This window comes from Nicotiana tabacum, chromosome 18 (assembly GCF_000715075.1).
Source record: "Nicotiana tabacum cultivar K326 chromosome 18, ASM71507v2, whole genome shotgun sequence".
Classification (NCBI taxonomy): Eukaryota; Viridiplantae; Streptophyta; class Magnoliopsida; order Solanales; family Solanaceae; genus Nicotiana; species Nicotiana tabacum.
Window position 1 is genome coordinate 26,851,451 of NC_134097.1, and position 18,011 is coordinate 26,869,461.

General features: G+C 39.7%; 1 non-coding gene across 1 annotated transcript; it reads left to right on the forward strand.

Annotated features, from left to right (window-relative positions):
• The first annotated feature begins 365 nt into the window (after positions 1–365).
• Positions 366–472, forward strand: LOC142173087 (small nucleolar RNA R71). Its single transcript, XR_012702516.1, has one exon. It is a non-coding gene; the product is annotated as a small nucleolar RNA R71 (small nucleolar RNA).
• Positions 473–18,011: the final 17,539 nt, after the last annotated feature.

Below are 18,011 nucleotides of genomic sequence, written 5' to 3' on the forward strand. Positions count from 1 at the left end.
CCTGTTCATCAGTTTGATTGATTGCTTGGCATTCATGATTCAGATGGTTTCCTCCACACATATCACAATCCTCAGACTGACTTGATTGTTTTGTATTCTCCTGAAAAGATTCAAATTTCTGTGCCAAAGAAACAATCTGTTATGTTAGTGTGTTTAAAGCATCAACTTGATTTACCGTAGCGGCCTTTTTGATGATTACACGCTCAGATGGCCATTGAATGACATTTTCATAAATTTCATTCAATAATTGCAATGCTTCTTCTGTTGTTTTTCCCATCACAGAACCTCCTACAGCTGCATCAATCACATTTCTAGAAGAGGGTTTTAGCCCGTGATAAAAAATGTACAACTGCATGTGTTCAGGTATATCATGGTGTGGGCATTTTCTTAACATTGCTTTTAATCTTTCCCAAGCTTGATAAACTGACTCGATATCAGTCTGTAAGAAATTAGATATTTCTTGCCTTAACTTTGTTGTTTTAGCAGGAGAAAAATATTTATTCAAAAACTTCTGAGTCATCTGGTCCCACGTGGTAATTGATCCTTGAGGTAAACTTCGCAACCATGTCTTGGCATCTCCTTTTAAAGAAAAAGGAAATAGCCTTAATTTGATTGCTTCAGGAGGAACTCCATTATACTTAGCAGTTTCAACAATTACCATAAAATCAATTAAATAACTGTGTGGATCTTCACTTGAATCTCCTGTAAAGATACAAGATTGTTGAATAGTTTGAATTAAGCTGGTCCTAATTTCAAAGTTGTTGGCTGCTACTGGGGGTTTTCTGACACTAGATTCATAGTTGAAGCGATCAGGTCTAGCATAATCCCTTAGGATTCTGTTTGTTGGTCTTGGCGCCACTTCATCAAATTGATCTTCTAAATGGACTGGTGGTGGCACTTCGGGTGGATTGATATCTTCTACTCCCTGATTTTCCGTTCCTTCACAAGCTACACTCTAAGAAGATGATGTTTGTTCTTTCCTGCGTAATCGAAGAGATCTTTCAATTTCAAGCTTGTAATGTGCCAACTCTTTTGTAGAAGAGCGGGTCATAAACTAAGTGATTTTTTTTGAAGTAAAGAAAATTAAAGTTTTATATTTTTATTTTTTTAAAGACAATTAAACTTAATTCCTACAATAACAGTATCACTAAAAGAAAATAGTAAAAGAAAAGTAGTAGTAGTTAATAGTACACTTTGTAATAATAATTATCAACAGTAAAGGAAAAGATAGTTAGTAAAAATAGTATGGTATGATGAAAGTACTATGACGTGAAGTTGCTAACAATAACATAAGAGTTATAGATATACACATTAATTATATCTATAGATGTTAATAATAAAAACAGTAGGTAATAGTTACAACAATGTGAAAGAAAGAAAAAAAACTTTTATATTACTACGGAAAAAAAGACGTTAGAATGGATATAATAGTAATAGTTATAGAAATATTTAGTAGGTGATGATAATACTAACAAAAATAAGGATACCAATACATATAATAATAAATTCTCAAATTAGTAATAAAATATTTAATTTAAAGTAGATTTATGCCAATCCCTGGCACATGTACCAAAATTTGATGAGGCCAATGTGTATAGGATTTTCCTGCTCGTGCTTAGTCAAATTCTAATATAGTTTAAGATATTGTCCCACAGAGATTAGAAAATTTATGCTACAAACTTATAATATTTTAGCTACTATTTGATAGAGCCAAATTGATGAAAAGAGTAGGATTTTGAATTTGTAAATTACTTAAACAAAAACAACTTGTGGAAAATTTATATTTAAAAAGTATTGGGAATCATTGAATTCACTTGACGATATTTTTATAATGAAATCTCAATTTCTACATATATTTCACTAATGAATAATTGCTTATTGCTAATACAATTATGTTTTGCTCACTAGAAAGTAAACAATTAATAATACTCCTTGAGGTTATATTATTAACTGACTTACGACTAGTGACGATAAGACCGAAATATGTGTCTTGCCTAAATTGTGCTAAAAGGTAGTAAAAACTTCGTGAGAATATTTTTACTACAAAATCAATGATATTTCTTATAACAATTCCTCCGTGAGAATTAAAATTGAAGTAAGCAAAAATCAAGATTTGGAATGCTACATTGCTGAAAATTACCCTCTATCTATCGATTCACACTACTCAGTATGTATCGATTTTGCTTCGTGAGAATTACAAAATCAATATAAATAACTTGAGAAATAAAAAGATAGTTGTGGCTAATTAAAATCTAACACCCCAACACAATATAAAAGTGAAGTTAGAGAATCTCACAAGTATATAATAAAATTGAGAAAACTATTATAAAATTATATATCAAGCTTCATCAACCATCCTAACAAAAAGACACTACTCCATTATCGAGTATTTAAAAAAGGAAGGACTTCTATAATATGGCCTATATTACCAATACTACTAGAAAATATGAAAATTATAAGTAATGAAAGAAGAACAAGAAAGAATAAGTGACCAAAGCTTTAGAAAATAAAGTGGCTCTTTTGTTCCTTTTTCCTCGATGCCTCATACACATAGTGTTGCCTTCTATTTATAGATGTACATTTCTTCTTGAAGTGTTGTGATCTCAAGTGAGGAAGATGCATCTTGAGGAGAATATGTCTTGAGGAAGATGTATCTTGAGGAAGATGTATGTCGAGGAAGATACGTCATGAAGAAGATGTGTCGTGATCTTCTTGCATTGTGGAGTGAATATGTTACGACCTTCTTGTTTCTTTCATTTTCTTGCTTAATTAATAGCATTCTTATCTCCTGCAAAACATTGGAGAATCAAAATATTATATAAATACTTTATTTAAAATAGTATAGTTTTAAGTATATAATATAAGAATATTTTATATTCATCAGACATGTAAACACATCGCAAACAGACTCAAACTTCAAATCGAACCCAGAAGTATTACAGTTTCTCAAAAAGAAATGAATTGAGCAAAAGGAAAGACTCAAGTGATGTTTAAACATGCTAAAAATCACAAAGTAATTGCTAAAAATAAAAAAGAAATTGTTTTTGCAAAAGGGTTTTGAAATCCTAGTCTGGAAAATGAGGAAATCGTTTGAAATCAGAGAAATCATTTGAGGAAAATAGGCGAGAACCTTAAAAGACACATAGATCTATCACAGATCTAAAAAGATCGGAGGACTTAAAGCTAGGTTTTCCATAAAAGTAATAGAGATGATAGAATAGCTCAAGAACCCATAGATCCGTAATAAAATAAGAAGAAGTTCTTACTCACAAACAGAAAATGGCCTGAGACAGGCTGATAAACAAAGTTCCAAACCGGAACCAGTTGGGGTTCCCTTAAGAAAATCTCAAGGATCCAAGAAATCGAAGAGTCATGGCGTTTGGAAGACCAGGTCCGGTCGGAAAAGACATAGAAATATCATAGGAGGGGTTCACACCGGTGACGACATTTTAGGGTTAGGGTTAGGTCTCAGAGAGAATTTAGAGAGGGAGGGATTCAAGGGCGGTGCAATGGTAAGAATGAAAGGGTTTGGGGAGGGGGGGTCGTTTGGGATTAATTAAGGAAAGAAATAACGTGGACCGTTGATCTGGGAGATCAACGGTCGAGATTAAATGGGGTAGGTGGGTTCCGGGTTTGGGTATGGTTCAATAGGGTGTGGGTCGGGTTTTTCAATTGTAAAATTAGGTTGGGAATTTGGGTCCAATTTGGCTATAATTGAAAGTTAATTTGCCTATAATTTAAATAGCCATTTTTTTCCCTATTTAATTTATAAAAAATAGTAGATAATTTTTGAAAAATAATTTAAAATTCTAAAATAATTTATAATACATAATTAGCAAATTAAAAATATAGGATCCAATTTTATACATATAAAACTTAATTAAATCTTAAGAGGGCTAATATTGCAATTATGTGCAATTTAGCTTTAAAAATACTAAATGTAATTATAAAAATATATAAAAATTACCTTAGCCTTAATTTGGCATAAATATAGAAATCCAATAGTTGAATTATCAAAACAATAACTTTGGAAATAATTATTGGGGATTTTATGGATAAAAGGGAGAAAATAAATCAATTTAAAACCTTAAAATTATGGAAAAAATAATAAAAACCTTGGGCATGCTTATATGTGCATATATATTCTATTTTGAAGGTATTTTGCATATTGAAAATATATAGGGAAAAATTGGGTATCAACAACTGCCCCTCTTTTCCCGGGAAGAATGAAAGAGTTTCCGGATAAAGAAATGATGGCCAATTTTCACTGAGTGAAACAGTTTGAAGAGGTTAGGCCGCACCCTGGCTTCTGAACTGCCTACATATCCTTGGTTGATAGGAATCAGGCCGTATATAGTTCAGAATCCATCGATGGAGTATACCGATGAAGCAATTTCAAGAACGGACGCAACATCTAGGGCTGGGTGAGTGGACGGTTTACGGGAATGGTTAGGCTTGATATGGCTGAGGGAACTGGAGCGGGATCGCTCCTGCTGGGATAGCCGTTGCTAGCCGGCTTACCTGCAAATAAGCAATACAAGCATATATTGTGCGTAAATTTAAAAATGATGCAAATTCTCGTTGGACCATGAATGTTGTCTTCGGACAATGAGGATGATGTCCTTAGACCATGATGTCCTGGGCCATGAAGCGTATGATAAGGGATTCACAGGTCATGAAACGATGTTCTCGGGCTATGAGGATGGTGCCTCCGAACCATGATGCCTTTGAATAATGATATGTAAAAGATTGAAAGAGATTCTCGGGCCATGACATGGTGTTCTCGGGCTATGAAGATGGTGCCTCTGAACGATGACGCCTTCGGATGAGTTGGCGATATTTCAGCCCATGAAGGATGCAGTAGTATGATGTGGACAATACAAAGCTTAGTCTTGCAAATTGAAGGGTAGAGCTTAGCCCGTAAGAGAAACGAGATAAATAGTGCTTGGGATAGCGCTTAGTTTCGAAGAAAATTGGAGGTAGAGCTTAACTTCGGAAGGTAGAATGGTAGCCTTATGCAAATTGGAAGGCAGAATAGTAGCCTTATGCAATGCAGAATTAGATGGAGGTAGAGCTTAACCTCAGAAGGCAGAATGGTAGTCTTATGCAAGTTGGAAGGAAGAATGGTAGCCTTATGCAATACATATGCAAATGGAGACAACGCTTAGTTTCGGAAGACAGAATGGTAGCCTTATGCAAGTTGGAAGGCAGAATGGTAGCCTTATGCAATGCAGATGCAAATGGAGACATCGTTTAGTCTCGGAAGGTAGAATGGTAGCCTTATGCAAGTTGGAAGGCAGAATGGTAGCCTTATGCAGATGCAAATGGAGATAGCATTTAGTCTCGGAAGACAGAATGGTAGCCTTATGCAAGTTGGAAGGCAGAATGGTAGCCTTATGCAATGTAGAATCAAATGGAGACAACGTTTAGTCTCGAAAGGCAGAATTGTAGCGTTATGCAGATTGGAAGGTAGAATAGTAGCCTTATGCAATGCAGATGTAGATGGAGACATCGTTTAGTCTCGGAAGGCAGAATAGAAGACTTATGCAAGAAATAAGATAACAAATGACAGTAGAGTTTTCTTAGCTGATAGCAGATTGCAACGTTGTGATTACTGGGAGCATTATGGCATACATGGAATCACTGGTGTGTGCTGATAGCAAATGTTGGCAAGTGTAACGGTTCGGAGAGTCGTATTCTTGAACACTGTTTGTTCCATGGCCTACAATATGCTTAATGATTTCACAATCCTAGTGCCTGCATCCAAAGAAAAATCGTGAGTTTTGTAGGGGGGAGGTTAGTTCGTATCCCCACTGGATTTGCTTGACTCATTCGGCTTTGATCCGGTGATACCGTCTGTATCATTGGGGTAGCATTGCTAAACAAAGCAGTTTTGATAATAAACATGCATGGTTTTGTAAAAGTATGACATAAATGATAATTTAGAAATAGCTTTTAGATGAACCGACGACTGTGACGTGGTTCAAGACATTGCAACCTCTCCTGCTACAGAATTTTGAGGGTCCTCCTCAAAATTCTGCCCCAGTTTGATGGGTTGACGTTTCTAACTGCTGCTCATGCGGCGATCGGCTGAAATTACTTTGGAATTTTGAGGGTCCTCCTCAAAATTCTGCCCCAATTTCCAATTGTGGGGGTAATGAAATTTTATTGAATTGTGACCGAACTCATAGGGCTACCTATGTATCCCCTTTTAAACGGGAATCAGGTCAGGCGTAGTTCAATTTTCATCATATAAGGAAAGCATATAGATTACACATAGTAATGCTTGACCGCATCTGAATTGATCGGCTTCGGCCAGACTTCTCCGTCCATTTCTGCAAGTATGAGGGCTCCTCCTGTCAAAACCCGATGAACCATGTATGGACCCTGCTAGTTGGGAGAGAACTTCCCTTTGGCTTCATCTTGATGCGGAATTTTTTTCTTCAACACCAGTTGTCCCGGTATGAACTGTCTTGGCTTGACTCTTTTGTTGAAGGCTCGGGACATTCTGTTATGATAGAGTTGACCATGGCAGACTACGTTCATTCTCTTTCCATCTATAAGGTCTAGTTGCTCATAATGACTTTTTACCCACTCTGCGTTATCGAGCTCAGCTTCTTGTATGATCCATAGGGAAGGAATTCTACCTCAGCAGGAATGACAGTCTCTGTACCGTAAACCAGCATATAGGGGGTTGCCCCAGTTGATGTGAGGACCGTGGTGCGATAACCTAGTAAAGCAAATGATAACTTCTCGTGCCACTGTCTGTGATTCTTTATCATTTTCCTCAATATCTTCTTGATATTCTTATTGGCGGCTTCCACAACTCCATTCATCTGAGGCCTGTAGGTTGGGGATTCTTGTGTTTGATCTTGAAAGTTTCGCACATAGCTTTCATCAAGCTGCTGTTAATATTGGAACCATTATTAGTAATGATTGACTATGGAATTCCGAATCGACAAACATTGCGGTCGCGAACAAAGTTTGCCACGACTTTCTTAGTCACTACTTTGTAAGATGCTGCTTCGACCCATTTGGTGAAATAGTCGATGGCTACCAGGATAAACCTGTGTCCATTGGAAGCAGCAGGCTCGATTGGTCCAATAATGTCCATTCCCCAGGCGGCGAACGACCACGATGAGCTTGTTGTGTTAAGTTTGCTTGGGGGTACCTTTATCATGTTTGCATGTATTTGACAACGGTGGCATTTCCAGACATACTGGATTTAGTCCGTTTCCATAGTCATCCAAAAATAACCAGCCTGGAGTATCTTCTTTGCTAAGACAAAACCATTCATATGTGGACCGCATGTCCCCGCATGAATTTCCTCTAGTAGCCTGGATGCTTCCTTTGCGTCGACACATCTTAATAATCCTAAATCGGTAGTCCTACTATACAAGATTTCTCCGCTGTGAAAGAAGTTTTTGGACAATCTTCAAAGTGTGCGTTTCTGAGTAGGATTCGCAAGCTCCAGGTACTCTTCCTTTGCCAAATATTCCTTGATATCATGAAACCAAGGCTTTCCGTCTGCTTCCTCTTCAACAAGGGCATAGTAAGCTGGCTGATTATGGATTTTCACTAGAATGGAATCAATGAAATTCTTGTCGGGATGCTGTATCATAGATGATAGGGTAGCCAATGCATCAACGAACTTATTCTGGATTCTAGAAACATGTTGGAATTCCGTCTTTGTGAACCTCTTCTCAATTCCTGTACATGATGCAAATACAGGAGTATCTTGGAGTTCTTGGTTGCCCATTCTTCTCGTACCTAATTTATAAGTATGTCTAAATCTCCAATTACTAGCAGCTCTTGAACGTTCATGTCAATGGCCATTTTTAGTCCTAAGATGCAGGCTTCATACTCGGCCATATTATTGGTGCAGGGGAACTTGAGTTTGGAAGACACCAGATAATGCTGACCAGTTTCTGATATTAGGACTGCTCCTATGCCAACTCCTTTGAAGTTTGCTTCTCCATCGAAAAACATTCTCCAACTGTCATAGGATTCCGCAATGCCTTCTCCTATGAATGATACCTCTACATCAGGAAAATATGTTTTCAAGGGTTTGTATCCTCCATCCATAGGGTTTTCAGCAAGGTGGTCTGCTAGTGCTTATCCAATGACCGCTTTCTAAGTTACGTAACAATGTCGAATTCACTCAACAGGATTTGCCACTTGGCTAGCTTGCCCGTGGGCATGGGCTTCTGAAAGATGTAATTCAAGGGATCCATTCTCGATATAAGATATGTAGTATAGGCGCAGAAGTAATGTCTCAGCTTCTGATCTACCCAAGTCAAAACAAAATAGGTGCATTATAATAGAGAATACCGAGCCTCGTACGAGGTGAACTTCTTACCGAGATAATAAATGGCTTGTTCCTTCCTCCCTATTTCATTGTGCTGCCCCAGAATGCAGCTGAAAGCTCCATCTAACACTGCAAGGTAGAGTAATAAGGGCATACCTACCTCGGGCAGGACTAAGACTGGTGGTGTTGACATGTACTCCTTGATTTTGTCGAAGGTTTTTTGGCAGATAACTATAGATTGTGCTATGAATCGGCTGATGTAGTTAAGTCTTCCCAAGAAACTCATCACATCCTTCTTGTTCCTTGGCGGTGGTAGTTCTTGAATGGATTTCAATTTTGATGGATCCAGTTCTATTCCTCGATGGCTCATAATAAACCCAAACAATTTCCCAGCAGGAACCCCAAATACGCACTTTGCGGGGTTTAGTTTCGGGTTGTATCTCCGTAGTCTATTGAATAACTTCCTTAGATCTTCTATGTGGTTAGTGGCCTTCTTGGATTTGATGATAACATCATCCACATATACCTCTATCTCCTTGTGTATCATATCATGGAAAATGGTAGTCATGGACCTCATGTAGGTGGCCCCTGCATTCTTTAGGCTGAATGACATCATCTTGTTATAGTACACTCCTCACGACATAGTGAAAACCGTTTTCTCAACATCTTCCTCATCCATCCAGATCTGATGATGACCAGCGAAGCAATCTACGAATGATTGTAGCTCATGCTTGGCGCAATTGTCAATCAGTATGTGTATATTTGGCAAAGAGAAGTCGTCTTTCGGACTGGCCCGGTTGAGATCCCGGTAGTCAACACAGACTCTGACCTTCCCATCCTTCTTTGACACTAGCACAATGTTGGCTAACCATGTCGGGTATTCTACCACCCTAAGAACCTTTGCATTGATCTGCTCGGTGACTTCTTCCTTGATTTTCAAACTCATATCAGGTTTGAACTTTTTGAGCTTTTGCTTTACTGGTAGACACATTGGATGGGTTGGAAGTTTGTGAGCCACAATAGATGTACTCAGACCAGTCATGTCATCATACGACCAGGCGAATATGTCCTCATACTCCTTTAGAAATTCTGTGTATTCTTTCTTCTCGATGGCAATAGGTGAATGCTAATTAGTGTTTCCTTGATGCTTTCTTTATCTCCCAGGTTGACAATTTCGGTCTCGTCCAGGTTGGACTTAGGTCTGTTCTCAAAGTTCTCAACTTATTTGACAATTTCGTTAGGTATGTCATCTTCCTCTGAATCCATATCCGTTTGTTGTGTTGTCTCATTGTATGTCACATTCGTTGGTTCATCAAGACAAGTAATAGTAATGCTGTATTGGTAAAGCAAGGAGAGAAAATGATGGCAATAAATATTAATTCATAAGAAAAATCAGAATGCTTTTGATAGATTGAATAACTGTTTTGAACATCGAAGATCTTATTGTGGGAATTGAAAATGCGAAAAGAAAATCATTTAGTAAATAAAATAGTGAATAATGCTTGTTTTTAGCCTTGCTACCCCGAGGCTCGTCGGGCTTTGGTTGTCCTGATGGTCCAATTCTTGAGATGTGCCCCTCTGCTCACAGCCTGTATGGAAGGGCCTTCCTCCCCCTCCTCCTTGAGAATAACACAATAGTCCATATCATTGTCCTTTAGAAACAAGTTCTTCACTGCTGCAAGTGCTTCTTCTTCATCTCACCTATAAATAATGTCGGCCTGTTATTGGCTGCTCTAGTGGATAGTAAGGACCATGCCATGGTGGTGCCCGGTTATTGAATTCTTCCCAGGTGTATTCATATCCCAAACCAAAGGTAGTGCCATGTTTCTTGAGTTTTATGGGTTTAGAGATTCTTTGGAGGTTCTTGCCAAGCCTTTTGCTAGGTTCGTACCCACTTCAGCTTTGTATACTCTCGATTTTGCTATCCCACCATTTGTTTTTGTCGATACATTGACCCGCTCAATGTGGTGGTAAGTTTCTCCAACCAGCTTCCTTCTTCCCTCGATTGTCGGAATGGTCTGGTGACTGTATATAGGGTTGCTACCGTCGCCGTGAATGATCACTTCCTAGTGATTCCATTCGAACTTTACTTCCTGATGCAGCATTGATGCTATGGCCCCAGCAGCATGAATCCATGGTCGTCCCAACAGCAAGTTGTAAGATGCTGGTACATCTACCACCTGGAAATTGACTTCGAACCAGGTTGGTCCCATTTGTAGGCATAGACTAATCCCACCAATGGTGGACCTATGAGAACCATCGATAGCTTTCACATTGATTGCTCCATCCTTTATTTGATGTAGTCCTTTACCTAACTTCTTGAGTGTTACCAACGGACAAATGTTGAGACTGGAATCTCCATCGATCAGGATTTTGGTAATGAAATAATCTTCACATTGCACGGTGATGTGCAGTGCTTTGTTGTGCCCTAGCCCTTCAGGTGGCAACTCGTCCTCATGAAAGGTGATCTTATAGCTTTCCAGCACTTGTCCTACCATATTAGCCACTTCCCCGCTAGTGATGTTACTTGGTACGTATGCTTTATTTAGCACATTTAACAGAGCATTCTTGTGCGTCTTAGAATTATGCATCAAAGAGATAATGGATATTTGTGCTGGCGTCTTGTTTAACTGGTCGATGACCGAATATTCCTTGGCCTATATTTTCCTCCAAAAGTCGTCCGGACCTGTCTCAATGAGGGGCGGCCGGTTGGAGGCTTGCTTGCTTGATTCAGCCAGATGTTCTGGGGTATAGACTCTACTAGTTTTTGTCATACCCTATGCTGCGACAGTTTCTTCAATCCTTACCTTGCCCTTCCTTCTCGCCTCGGATGTATAGTCCGAAGGTACAACATTTGTATAGAATGGTGGCTTGGTAGGCATCGCTACTGGGACCGGTACATCTATCCTTACTTCGAATGGAACATGTGCCTTGGGTGGTAAGACTGCAACCTCAAATGGTATGGGTGCATTTGCCGTAGACATGAATTCAACCTCAATTGGTACTGGTGTCTTTGCGGATGTCGCTGCTTCAAACTCAAGAGGTATAAACGTGTTCACCTCAGCGTCCTCAGACGGTTGTATCTAGACTATGATTGGATTAAGAGTAATTGTTGGTTTTTTTGGGTCATCACCTTCTGCGATCAACCCGATTGATCCCTCGGGATCCCAGTCATCTTCTATTTCAATCATATGGATACCTCCACCCTTATGGTCTGGCAGAGGGTTGTTGCGGACGTTTGGAGCGGGTTCCTTTGCCACAATGATCTTGTTATCAATCAAAGACTATATCTTTTCTTTCAAGGAGCAGTATTCATCGATGATGTGGCCTTTCATGCTGGAGTGGTATGCACACGACTTGTTTGGGTTAACTCACTTAGAAGTATTCTCAGGGGTTGCAGCAGGGATGAGGGTGACATAACCAGCAGCTTTGATCCTCTCATACAGCTGATCGATGGGTTCAGCGATGGTTGTATATTGTTTTGGAGGTCTGCGATCAAAATTAGGTCGGGGTCTAGGGAAATTTTGGCATGCAGAGGGTGATTTATAATGGGATGGTTGAGCATTATAAGTTTGATAGACATGAACGGGTTGGGAGTATCAGGGCGAAGTAGGTTGGTATGTAGGAGGTGGAGATGACTGATAAGTTGGTGGCAGAGCTTGGTAATTTGGGGTTGGCTGGTATATGAGTGGAGGTGTTGGGTAAGCTTGGTATTTGAGGGGAGATTTGGTCCTTTGTGCAACCATCATGGCCCCCCACGTCCCTTTCTTGGACATACCACCAGACTGTAAAGCCTTATTCGTAGCTTGCAAGGCCTCGAAATTTGTAACCATACCACTTTTAATACATTCTTCAATTCTTTCACCTAATTTGATAATGTCGGAGAACTTGTGGTTCTCAATCGTCATCTGCCATTCATAGTACTGCGGGTCCTGATCCCGGACAAAGAACTTGTTCATTTGCTCCTCTTCTAAGGCGGGTCTGACCTTAGTAGCTTCAGAACTCCAACAAGTAGCATACTTGCAAAACGTCTCCGTGGGCTTCTTCTTCAAATTCTGGATATAGAACACGTCTGGTGCGTTCTCTGTATTAAACCTGAATCTGTCCATAAAGTCAGATGCCATGCCCACCCATCTTGACCACTTCTTGGGATCTTGGCTGATGTACCAAGATAATGCATCTCCTTTCGAACTCCTCATGAACAGCTTCATACGGATCCTTTCATCCTTCCCTACTCCAAACAACTTGTCGCAATATGTCCTCAGATGAACCCTTGGATCACCCATACCATCAAACATTTCGAACTTAGAAGGGTTGTACCCCTCAGGCAGTTTGACATCAAGCTGTATGCAAAGGTCCTCATAGTTCAGCCCCTCAATTCCTTTGCTTCCCTCAACGCCCTGAATCCTACTGGTCAGTTTCTTAAGTTCCTCGGCCAAGTTCCTGATAAGCAGATACTTTTCATCAAACTCAGGTGTGCATGAGATAGGTTGGGTGGAGTGTGGCATGGTCTCCATGTAGATAGGAGTGTTATGATGGCCTGGTGTATGGGTGTGGAAATGGTCATTTGTAGGGTTCTGAGGTTCTGGGATGAGTAGTAGAGTGTTTTTTGAGGGTATGACAGGTGTTACATTGGTTCTTTGGTGGAGTAGTGTGATGGTAAGGCGCACGATGATTCTGCTGTTTTGGGATATTTTGAGGAGCTGTAGGGTTTTGAGCGTTGAGGAAGTTTATAGCTGGGGTGTTGTGGGAAAATGACAGGTTTGCCAAATTGCGAACCCGATCGAGCTCTTCCTGGAATTTCAATAGTGTTTGTTCAAGTTGTGACACATTCTCGTTAGGAACCCGAATACCCTAGCCATCAGTGGCCTCTACCCGTTCAGCCGTGTTCTCCTTCCTGATGTTGTTTAAATCTTCCATCTTTCCTTTAATAGGACTGAGAAGAGGAGTGGGTGGAGGGCCCCTGGATCTTGTGAAATAAGATAATGATTCCAGAGTGCACGAACTAACGTTTGGGGATGGGAATAGTAAAAACGAAATAAAACAAAAGGTAATCAAGTCAGTGAGAATTATAAAAGGTATTGCAATATTTAAACACATAGTGTGAAAATGTAAAGTGTGTCCTAGTTTGGGAACATCTTTGTGCCTGAGGTAGGCCTAGTGACAAATTGATTTGGAGAATTTAAAATGCTAAATGCCTTATTTTATTGATAAAAATAGACGAATCCCAAAATGACACTAAATAAGCAAGAAATAAAAGTCATTAATGGCCATTGGCCTTATTACATTCATACAGCGAAAAGGTAAATTCCTATCTATTTGGTCCCAGAAAGACCTTCCCCATCTTTGACATACTTGGCTCCATCAAACAACTTCCACAATTCATGAAGTCCCAGCAATAGGTTTGCTCTGGCTAGATGTCCGTCTTTAGTCCCTTCAGCCTCTTGACAATCTTCAACCCTTTTGAGAAATTTTCCCTCCAGTTCTACTATGCCTCGCTCCAAGTATCCTAGCCTTTTGTTCGCACTGATAGCCATGTATTTCCATTCCTCAATCAACTTCTTGTTCGACTCTTGTATCTCGCGGTGTTCGCTCTTGCATTCACGGATCCCTTTGCGCAGCTGGTTGTACTTGACTTGTGCCTCGGCCTTCTCATCTATAATTCTATGACCTTGAACGAACCCTGACTGGCCCAGACCATCTCAATTGTCTTCCAACCAACCCGAATAGAAAGGGGTACAATCAGCATGATATCTGTCTGGCTCGATAATGTCCTTCTCCATTATGATCTTGCAGTGCCACATGTGCTGGGCTTGGCACTTGTGGGGACTATCATCATTTTGGAAGTCAGCTCGAAGATGGCTCATCTTGTCGACCCTGGGTATGACTTGCTTCCTACCTGCTTGCATTATAACTCAAAGAGGGACATAAGGGTATATTCCTCTTAGATCAATCAGTATCAGGAAAGGTGCATCTCTGGATCGAGCGATGAACTCCTCTGTCGAAAACCACTCGAACATCAATTGAACCTATTCTTCAGTCAGATTATCAAAGAGCTCAACCCATCCTTTGGCATTCTCAATCTGATCGAACATGTTGGGGATGTAATTCATTCGCTTTGGATGGTGGAAAGCGATGTGGTCATCCCAGAACTTTCGCTGAATTTCTTATCGGTATTCGCCTTTTTAGAGATATTCCACGAGCCAAAGCTGAAGTAGTAGATTGCAGCCTTCGAAGTGTCTCGCTCCTCGTTGACACTTCTCTAAGGCTCGATATATGTCTGCAATGATCATGGGTACAATGCTGAATGTTTGCCCATCAATCCCCTCTATTAGGGTCTTGGTTACCATAGCCAATCTAGTATGGATTCTCCCTTTCTTCATTGGAAACACGATCATACCCAGGAAGCAAAACATGAAGACGAAAACCCTATGATGGATATGTCCCAAGGACGTGATGTCAAACTTGTCATGGTAGGTACGGTATGATTTTCTGTGACCATACCTTCCATAAAGGTAGTCAAAAGGGATGTACGATTCCTTTAGGCATACCAATTCTGCATTCTTCTTCAAACCCATCATTTTTAGGAAACCCTTGCTTGTGCGGTTCTCAGGTATTAGCAAACCCGGGGTTTCCCACACTAGACCGGCTAGTCCTCCTATCTCCTCTAGCAAAGGTGTCATTTCAATGTCCCCAAAGCGGAACACGACCCTTTCACAATCCCAAAATAAGGTAGCAGCTTCTATTATCATGTTGTTAGGCTGGATCTCCAGGAGGGATGGTAGATTGCCCAGATATTTTCTAATGAGGGTTTTTTCACTAGAATGTAAATCTTCCCACCAATATAGAAACCTTTGGTGGATTTTGGCGACCATGCCGAATCTGGGTACTTCATGCCTCATATTTCTACAAGACAAACAATGTTAGGCCCTTACCCCCACCAGACTCGACTATTTAATATCAACAATTAGCATGAAGCATTTAGTTCTCCAAATAAATGCATAGAACGTGATGATGTCCGTTTGGGTTTAGGGAAACCAAGTGGACTTTTGGACAAGACTATCTTAAAGGATCATTATATGGACAACATAACTGACCCAACTAGGTTTGACCATGATGCATGCACAACTTAAATAGAGTAAGGTTTCTATGGGGTTTTAGACTGGTACCCCTAAGCGGACAACTCAAGGGGGAATGCACGGAACTGTCGACTGCACCGCTCATCGACTAGTTTACCGCAAATAAGCCTTTTCAAATTTAGGGGGTAATGATATAGGAAGGGTGTAACCACTCATCAAGTGTTGCTATAGTATTTGTTTGGCACGAGTGGAGTATGATGTTGATCATGATTATGCAATAATTAAAAGCATTTTGACACGTATTTGCACGTTAAGTAAGCGATAAATACAACAGTTTCATCATTTAAAGTAGTAGTTAAAGAAAGGAAACAAGAAAGATATGTCAGTTTTGCTTTTGAAGAAATTAAACGCTTAAAGGAATTAGACAAATTGCACATAGGGAGGGGTAAAAATTCACAAAAACGGTATGAAATGGTAAAAGCCTAAATATCCCCAGCGGAGTTGCCATGTTGTCGCGCCCCCTTTTTCTCGCAAAATCGGGTTTATGACATTTTGGTTGGGACAACTCTTTCCTTTTGGGAAAGGGGGTTTGCATTTTGGAGAGTCGCCACCTAACAATTTTTAAGGTGCATTAGGGTACCTATAGGGTTCATTTATAACTAAGTTTGGTAACCAGAGATAAGGTAAGGGCTTGAAATTATTCTAAGGGGAAAGTGTTAGGCACCCCTCAGGATCCACTAGTGTGGTTCCTGGCCAAACAGTTTTTGTGAATTTGTACAATTAGCAAATAGACAAGTAGGGCTCAAATAATAGGGGATTTAAGTTTAAATACACAGGTGTAAGAAAACAACTAATGAAAAAAAAAACTAGATTTTGAAAAGAATTACAATCTAAGCATATTCGTGAATGTAAAGAGGGGTGTCCTAGGTTTATTTATAATATGGATCACATCAATGAAATACCCGATATGACACTCCTCGAAGAGGGGCTACACGTGGTATTAACGCACCGGTCATCATATCCATATCTACCCTTTCCCGCCCGTGAAGGTAATTAAAGCGTAGGTTGGTCTCGACCCCTATTATATGCTGTTACCCGTCCCTTCCTATCTGTCCCGGAGGAATTTAGGACTCCTATCCAATAAAAGGGAGGGGGGGGAGTTCTAGGAAGACCCTCAGGTTTAAAGGCAAAATAATAGGCGACAAATAAGAACACATAAGACTGCATTTAGAGGGAAAACACAGGAAACAGATAGAAGGCTCAGATATACCTCCACATGTAATGCACATAAACAACATGACTCATACACAATTAAGGTCTAAATTCAGATCCTATGCATGGTAACTAAGTGGCAACAACAGAATCAGATTTATTACATGACTCGAAAAAGAAGTCCGAATCAGGCTTGCCTATTGATTTTAACAGTTGATATACATAAAGAATCATGTTTCCAGTTTTGAAACATTTAGCACCTAAGGCTTGCCTAGGTGCAAAACAATGTTCCAGTTATCAGGGTTACTTAGAGAAAATTGTTTGAATTGTATTACTAAACATGCTGCTCTAAATGTTCGGAATTCCGGAATTATTACCAGCTGGGTTAATCTATTTTTTTAATAATTAAATTAGAGATGCCTAAGCGGATGTGAATGCAATTCTAAAGGCATGATATCTAATGCACAAAAATGCAGAGTGATGTATATGCAGGACCTGAGCAGGATTTTTTTTCTAAATGCATAAGTATTACGTACTTCAGAATATGCAGAAGATATGGAACTGACCTGTTTATTAGCGTTGTTTTTTTATACTAAGGCATGATCTCTAAGTGTACATGGCAGCGCATAACATAATGGTAAAGTGCTAGTTATTAGCAGATTTTAACACATGATTTTATAAGGATGCACATGCTGAAACAATAAACATGGGACCTAAGAGTATGATTTCTAATGCATGTATGAATCCTAAGCATGGTTTCTATTGCGCAAATAGGAATATATACCTAACAACATGTTTTCTATTCTTAACAACTATAACATGCATATTTACCCCATCCCTTTTCACTAGCCAACCCCAATAATTGTTTACAGCAAATTATTTCACACCAATACTGAAATGAATTACATAAGAAAATAAAAGTTACACTATAGAGAGCCTGAAAACAGGCCCAAACTTTCAGCACATGATTAGGACTTCCTCCCTGAGTTATGTAATAAATTACCTCAAGTGCCAAGATTGTTCCATAACCTTTCTTATATCTGGTTGTGTCAGAGTTCCCTAAGGACCTCAAGGGATCCCTGGCAGTGCTCACACCTAGATTTCAAGGCCAAGACAGAGTAAGTGTAGTGTAGAAAGGCCAACTTTTGTGTGTCCAAGCTCAGAGGGAGCTCAAGGGTCCCAAGGCAAGGCTCACACAAAGGGGCAGAACCTAGTGGTCTAAGAGTAAGTTGAGAGTGCTTGACATAAGTTTAAAAGAATAGTTTTGACAATGATTAGTTTGAAATAAGTTTTGGAAAAATGTAATAGAAGAGTTTGCCTTAGTGAAAAACCAGTTTGAAGAAGAAAAAAACAGGACAATCAGAAACTCAAGACCAAATCAGCATACATAGTTCAAACACAAACAAGGAAAG